Source organism: Colius striatus, chromosome 3 (genome assembly GCF_028858725.1).
Source record: "Colius striatus isolate bColStr4 chromosome 3, bColStr4.1.hap1, whole genome shotgun sequence".
NCBI classification, from domain to species: domain Eukaryota; kingdom Metazoa; phylum Chordata; class Aves; order Coliiformes; family Coliidae; genus Colius; species Colius striatus.
In genome coordinates, this window is record NC_084761.1 from 69,106,466 (window position 1) to 69,114,007 (window position 7,542).

The following is a 7,542-nucleotide window of genomic DNA, read 5'->3' on the forward strand; positions in this document are numbered from 1 at the left end:
ATCACTGTTCTATAAAGGAGTTAACTTGAGGTATTCAATATGTGAAATACACTTTTTTTTCATGAAACACTTTAATAAAAAGGAGTTGTGTTAATCAAAATTGAATCTTAATGCCTGTAGTTTGGGGCTGAATTCTGCTTCAGCTTTGGATTCTGCCACACTAAAAAACTGTCCCAGTACTATTCCTGACTGTAGTATGAAATAAAGCTACTTGATAAATGCTATACAAAAGAAGATCTTAGTAACTTTTAAGTATTTCAGCTGCTATTGCAGGTATCTGACTGTAAGAGGTTATCCCTTCTTGAAGGTGAGATATTGTACACATTTCTACCAGCTCTTTATTAATAACTGTGAGTCATGTTCTGGTGCTGTACGTTGACATTTGTTGAAAAGTGATACTGGTTTGTGTAAAGGGAAAAAAAACTTCAGTACAGTAGAAAAGTCATGGGAAATTTGTAAGGGGGTGGGAGGTCAAACAATTCTGGTTGCTTCCAGCTGGCTTCTCACTGTGTAGGTTGCTGTGAGAAAAGTTCCAAGGATGAAGTTTGGGCCAAAACAGAATACTGTATGTGTAGTATGCACAAGTATTGCCATGCATATGCAATGCCTCAGATCGGAATACAGACAGGAAAGAGCTGGCCCATATGGCACAACTAACACTTGGTATCTGCCTTGCAAAAACTAATGGATCAGTGAGGTCAGTGTAAAATTATTGTCTTGTCACATGCACAGATCTGATTTTTTTTAACAACAAAATCCTCAAAGTTTTTATGGTAGAGATTTTGAGGATGACTTGCAACTTTAGGCACTGAAGCCCCTGGGAACCTATAGAAAATAAGTAAAATGGTTTGATTTTGAGAAGAACTGTTAGCCTGAAAGCTTTGACATTATTATTCAGAAAAACTTCCATTAAAAATATTATGAAAGGCTTCAGTGTCTTTTCATCTGTTGTTTGAAGATAAAATTTGCTTAATGTACACAAGATTGCTCAAACTCTTGGATTATAACTTGTTAGAATTGCTAACTTCTTTTAATACTGTATCAGAAACACCGTTCAAACCAATTTGTTTAACCACTGTTTGAAAATACTATTAATACAAGACTCTACTGTTCATTTCCAAGTAGATGCTAATTTAAAGCCAAAAGATTTATCTGCAAGGTGTATTATTTGTGTAACAGATACATAACTGTGGAGCTGAGAAACAGTAAATATTCCTTTACCTGGTTCATTTTAGAAACAATTTCTTAAAATACACTTCATTATCTGAGACTATCTTCATTTCTAAACAAGTGTAGTGTCTCTTCTGTGTATGATGTCTGGCTAGGCAGCTCCCTAGTATGACAAGATGGTATGACAATAGAAAATGAAATACAGACTGTTTAGCATTAATTGATTTATGCTTGTTGGTTTGAGGTTTTTTTCCCTGCATATTTCTTGGACTATGGAAATCTATGAGAAGCATAATGGAGTAAAATTCTTTTCTTTGTCTATCTTCCAGTTAATTTGACAGAATTATTAGGAAATTACATGAAGCAGGTCATCATTTCAGACCTAGGAGCCTCTGTTGCTCTGCAGTAAGCCAGGGAAAGAAAGTACTAACACTTCCATGGGAAATCGTAGGGATATGGGAAACCCAGGTGGCTATACAATAAATGTCTTTCCTATTCTTAGGAGAAATATCTGAGAGAATACTAGAAGCAGTTAACTCTGTAGAATGCTTCTTAGAAAGAAACCAGACTAAAAGTAGTAAACCTGTCTCTCATTTTATAGCCAAAACTATTTAAAGAAAGGATAGTCTTTATAAAATAGTTCAGCGTGTGTGTGTTTTAATATCAAACTTACAAAACATCATTCTCAGAATCTATTAATAATGACATATGTCACTTAAAGATGACCTTTCCCTAGTACTGAAAGGGAGAGAAATTTAAATAGAATTAAATAGAATTGAACTTCAACTCATTCCTTCCTAAGAGGGAAGAAGGATTTGGTGAAATGTACAAAAGTGGCTTAGGTGTACTTTTTTACCAATGCACATGGCTTTTCTGCAAATTCAGAAGTGTTATGATGTGTTCAGAACAGAATTTTTTATAAAACTGGTTAGTTTCTGGTCTTGGTCTTTTTCAAGTTGTTAGTTAACTACACTTCACACTGGTTATAGCAACAGGCTTATGTAGCTTTTCTTGCCTTTTATTGTTTTTTTCTTTTTTTCTTTAACCTTACTTAAGAATACTTTCCAATTAAACATTGAAGTTTCAAGCATAAATAAGAGAAAATAGTATTTTCACTTTATGCATCTTACTTTAAATGTTAATAGGTTAGAGTTAAAAATTGAAGAAGCAAAGTGGGATGCCGATCAAGTTTCTAATGGAAGCTTTCAGAAGTGTATTGCAGGAATCTTACCACTCGATGTCGCTGGTTGCTCTATTTTCTTTTTCGTAGTTCTTAAAGCTATAGTCAACTCGTTTCTTGAAATGCTTCCGCGCCAGTAACAATACATCAGTTACTTTAAAGTGGACTGCAAAACATAAGAAAGAAGGGACAGGTAAATCTGTTTGGGAAAGGCTGAAAGGGGATTTCTCTTTGTTCTTCTCCCCCTGCCTTCTTGTTAACAGAAGCTGTTACTGATTCATCCTGACATATGAAACAATTTGTTCCTGCTCCTAGCCAAAGCGAAAGCACAGGTCTCCCTTCTGAAATTCACCATTTCACTTTCCTTTTTCTCTGTGACTGATTGCTGCCAGCCAGAGGAAATGAAGCTCTCACGCATTCTGCTGTTTCTTGGATTTTAAATACAATTGAAGTGACTTGTCATCAAGGTACTATTAGAGCAAAGCTTAAGCATTAAAACAAACAAACATCAACTAGTAACTAAAGTGTTTCCAATTCTGAAGAAATATGAGCATCAATTTCTTAAATAACTGTGTTTGTAAACAAATCTAGTCTTAGAGTTTAACATATTTAATGACTCTTCTGATGTTTTTCATTTCCCAAGGTCTTAGTGGAATAAAATGTACAAATCATCATTTGATCAGAATAATGTCTGATACAGGTTGATATCATCTGACAAACTAAATGGAATTCTGTTATTTTGCTTTGGAAGATTTGAAAGTTAGAAACAAAAACATTGCTTTGCAAGAAAATGCTTTTTAAGGCCCTTCTGCTATGAATCTCAACTGCAAGTTCAATGAACACCAATATGCAGAAACATTTTGAAAGTATTTGTTTAATACAGTCAAGTTTACAGTCAAGTATCTGCTGAAAGTGGTATTGACAAAGATTTCAGTAGAAATAATCCCTTTTTTTTGATCTATAGGACTACACATATTTCTGTATGCAAGTTATCAGCTACTTTAGGCATTTAGTTCCATGTGAAATTTCCTGATGGTAAGATTTGTAGTAATACATGAAAATATTTCTTATTTGTAAAAAGACCTAAATGCCTGCTGGATAACATGAAGAATGTAAATTGCAGTAATCATTGTCATAATCAACCAGGTTCTTTCTGACAGCTTGGATATGTTCATATAGTCTTACAGAAGTGCATTAACATGGCTTAGTAAGTGCCTACCAGCTGTGCTGTGGTAACTGACTCTAGATGCTCCTAGACCACCCAGTATGCTAAATGTGACATGTGAGCACAGTGTCCTACTACTGAATTTAACAGTAGGAGGTGGCAAAGAGCATGCATGTAACTAGTTACTGGAGCTTAGGTTAGTTCCTTACTGCTACTATTTGGTGACATAAACTGAAATGCATTTAGTTGTGTATTCATGTCTGGAGCGTATAGAATTTCTTCCTGCATTACTTGACAGTTACATTTGAGTCTTGAGACTTTTAATAACATAAAAAACCTGAATTACTTTGGCCAAGGAAATATTATTAAGTTGGAAGCTTCACTTGAGGACAAGAGGGCAACAAGAATGGTGATTTCTCATATTGTCAGCATGCTAAGATGACAATGATGACAAATGACTTCCAGACATCATTTGGTACAACTTCACAGGAACACCTTCAACCGAATTATGTCTTTTCAATTGGAGTTGGGAGAATACTTGTACAAACATCACCTCATATTCAGCTGAACCTTGACTGACAGAGCTGCTCTGCAAAAGCTTTGGTGGGGGGATAACATCAGTTGACAGAGAAATGTTGAGCTGGAATTCTTTGAGGAAGAAAGAATATCTGCATTTGGTAAATCATTTAACAGCACTCATCCTTGACATCTTAGAGTCAATTTCAGAAGGATTTCAAGACTTTAAGAGTTTAACAATCAGGAATTATTGAGAGAAACAGTCATAAGTCCTGTTGGTTCTTGAAATCAGGCTAGATATCTTGACTCAGAGTGATGGAAGCTTCATATAAACATGACTTGGCTGGGAACACAAATTTCCCTTTGGAAATTTAATGTTTGCTAAAAGTATTTTCTTCTTTTTTTCCTGATCTAGAGCAGTTACTTTTCAATTTACTACTTAGACAAAAGTATTTCTCTTTTGTTTTGTTCCTTTTTCTAATTCGATACCTAAGGTGAGTGGGAATGTCTCAGGCTGCCACTGCGTAATGGGTAACACATAATAGGTATGCGCTCTAACATTTAAGGAGATGGAGCCTAGAAAGATTTGGAAGATGATAGTTAACCTTTTAACCTCAACAGCTGAGAAAAAAACCTCCAGTTATTTAGTTAGAACTTTTATCTCCAGGGTGACTTACTGAAACAGTAGGAATATCAGCAAGGGAGGAAAGGCAATACTTGGGCATGTGTGTAGATACATAATGATAGAACTCTAGGAGAGTAGTAAAAAATGTAGTTTCAGATTAATATGTCTTGAATCGTAATATTGTGTTGTAACAGCCAGCCTGGATTTAGATATGGAAACTAATCTTTACCTGCTGCTCTAGCAGGGAAGTTTGTCACCTCTGTCTTATATGATGATTAATTAATACATGAATGATGACTTGTATCATAAAAGAACTAGGTCTCACCAAACTGTAAATTAATACTGATAAGTTATGAGCAACTTTGCATGTTGCATAATGTCTAACTTTAAAAAGAAAAAAAGTTTCTTCAGATCAACAGGAAAATTTTGAATTCAAGTAGTAAACAAACATGAATTTGTTATAGCCTTTGGCAGCTGAGACAAAGTCATATAGTCAGTTCTGCCTTACATGCCCCAAGTCACGTGTTGTTTCTGACTCATTTAATTTCTACAACTGGCTCTATTGTTCTGCAGAGCACAACAGTATGAAGGGATGTCAACTGAAAGCAAGAAACAAGTATTGCATTGTTAGAAGCAAAAACCACATTTTTAAGTCATTCATGGCTATTTCTTTTATCATCTCTCTCTAAAGAGTATGAAACTGTTCATAGTAATAACTACTTCTCTTGTTTCTGGTATAGATGGAAAATAAAAACCTATATTTTTACTTTGGTTGTAACCACTCCCATTTTAACTTAAACTTGGTCTTTAACTTGGTCAATTAGTGGCAACTGCAGGTAGAGTAGTTCTTTAGGGAAGGGAGATGGGGCATGATTACATTTGTATGATTAGCAGTTTATACCTTCCCATGAAAGTACTACTAATGGAATGAAATAATAAACTATATGAAAGAAGACTTTCTTGTGTAGATTTGGGTTGAATGTAACTGGGGGTATATAGTTGGCAAGGGATAGTTATGTTGGTGTTCAAATAACGGTTAGTTAAACTGTTAGACAAATCTGCCTACCCAATACCAAAAAATTAACAAGATCAGAGCATATTGTGCACTGTTAATGTTAGTATATGAGGGATAACAAGTTACCATAGCTTTTGCAAAAATTATTATTTTCAATAGGTGTAGATAAATACTTCTAAAAAGTGAAGTTGTAAAAATGAGCAATGTGTGATTAGTACTGATACTACTCATAGGATGGGTTACAGAAGTCAGGATCTATTTCCAGGAGCTGGAGTGTCAGGTACTGTCTAACATTTATTCCAGTTACTGTTATCTGTCAGGTGTCAGTAGGTGTCTTGGAAATGCTCTTTATGTCCAAACACAATAAACAGTGATTGCAGAGTTCTGATCAAGCACTGGGTAACATTTTTGTTTTCCATTACACACAACACTAGAGGATTTAAGCTATCCTATGGAAAAGCAGATAAGCAGGTATAGTAGAGCTGGACATAAGGATGGAGTCATCTTGCTTTGATTCTTAAACCTTATGTTAACATTATAGGAAATCATTTTAATGTCTCAGTATTTTAATTTTTTTTTAGTATTGATGGAGCCTGTCCCAGTGTGTTTGATGCTTGTTAGGGCTTGTATAGATAGCTTTTTTCACCCAAGTTTCTTGAGTGGCTTTCCAAGGTGTTTAACTAAACACAGAGTAGTTAATATTTTTACTGTCTTCTCATAATATACTGGCAGATATATATATATAAAACTCCCCTGGAAAATAGTGCTGTCCAACTGGAAATTAACAGTTATGAGTAAAACAACAGGCTACTTCTCATATCTTGCATGACTGACAGTTGAGAAGGAAACTGATTGGATAAAAGAAGTACTAACATCAACATAAAATAGAAAAATTATTTCATGTTGTAATATTCTCTTTTACTAAGACCTGGAGATCTTGGCTCTATTAAATTGCACTGCAATATGTCTTTTCTTAACACCCATTGTAACTATAAATTTATATCCTTGCATTGCTACATGAAAGCAATCCAAGACAGATATTTGGCAGAATGTGTATTACAAGGTTTAAGACAAATAACAAATACCAACAGCTGAATCTTCTCAAAAATTATTACTGAAAGAGCTTTTTGCAATTTACTTCTGAACAATCTCCTCTCCTTACATTTTCACTGTATGTGCTTACTTGGAAGGACTCAGAATAGCCATCTTAAAAATATATTTACCTCATTTTTTGCTATCAAGGAATAAAAACTTTAGGATGCCTTAAACATCATTAATTAGAAATCTTCTAATGTGGTGTGACTTTTCTAAAGCTTTAGAAAAACACTGATACTTTCAGGCTATGTGGCACGGTGTTTAGTCTCAAAAGTAACGATGTAATTATAGTGTATTTCTCTTATTTGAAAACTGTACAGAAACTTAGTATTTCCACTTCTGCTTCAGAATCCTGTAATGCAAACATAACTGTGGTGGTATGTTTAAGTTTTGTTTCTGACACTTGACAATAGAGTTGTGGAAAAACTACTGAAATCTAGGCATGTGGTGGACATGTAAATACCATCTGGTAGGAAAAAATCCCTTGGGAAGAGGAAGCTCTGAACAGAGCTATGTGAAAAGAAATTTGGAATAAACAACAGAGTAAGTAACAATGCAGCCGAATGGACAAAGTCCAGATGTGCATTTGCAACACAAATCTATGATCAAATTATAATTAGAATATGCAGGCCAAATATACATGGAAGCAAACCTATTACAATCCTTGTCACTAAATAAATGTCTATTTAATGCTTTTTATCTGGCTTCTTTCATCTATTATCTTGGTCTTGCAAGCTCTGAGGTTACAAGTCCTTCATCTGGGGAAGAACAACCCC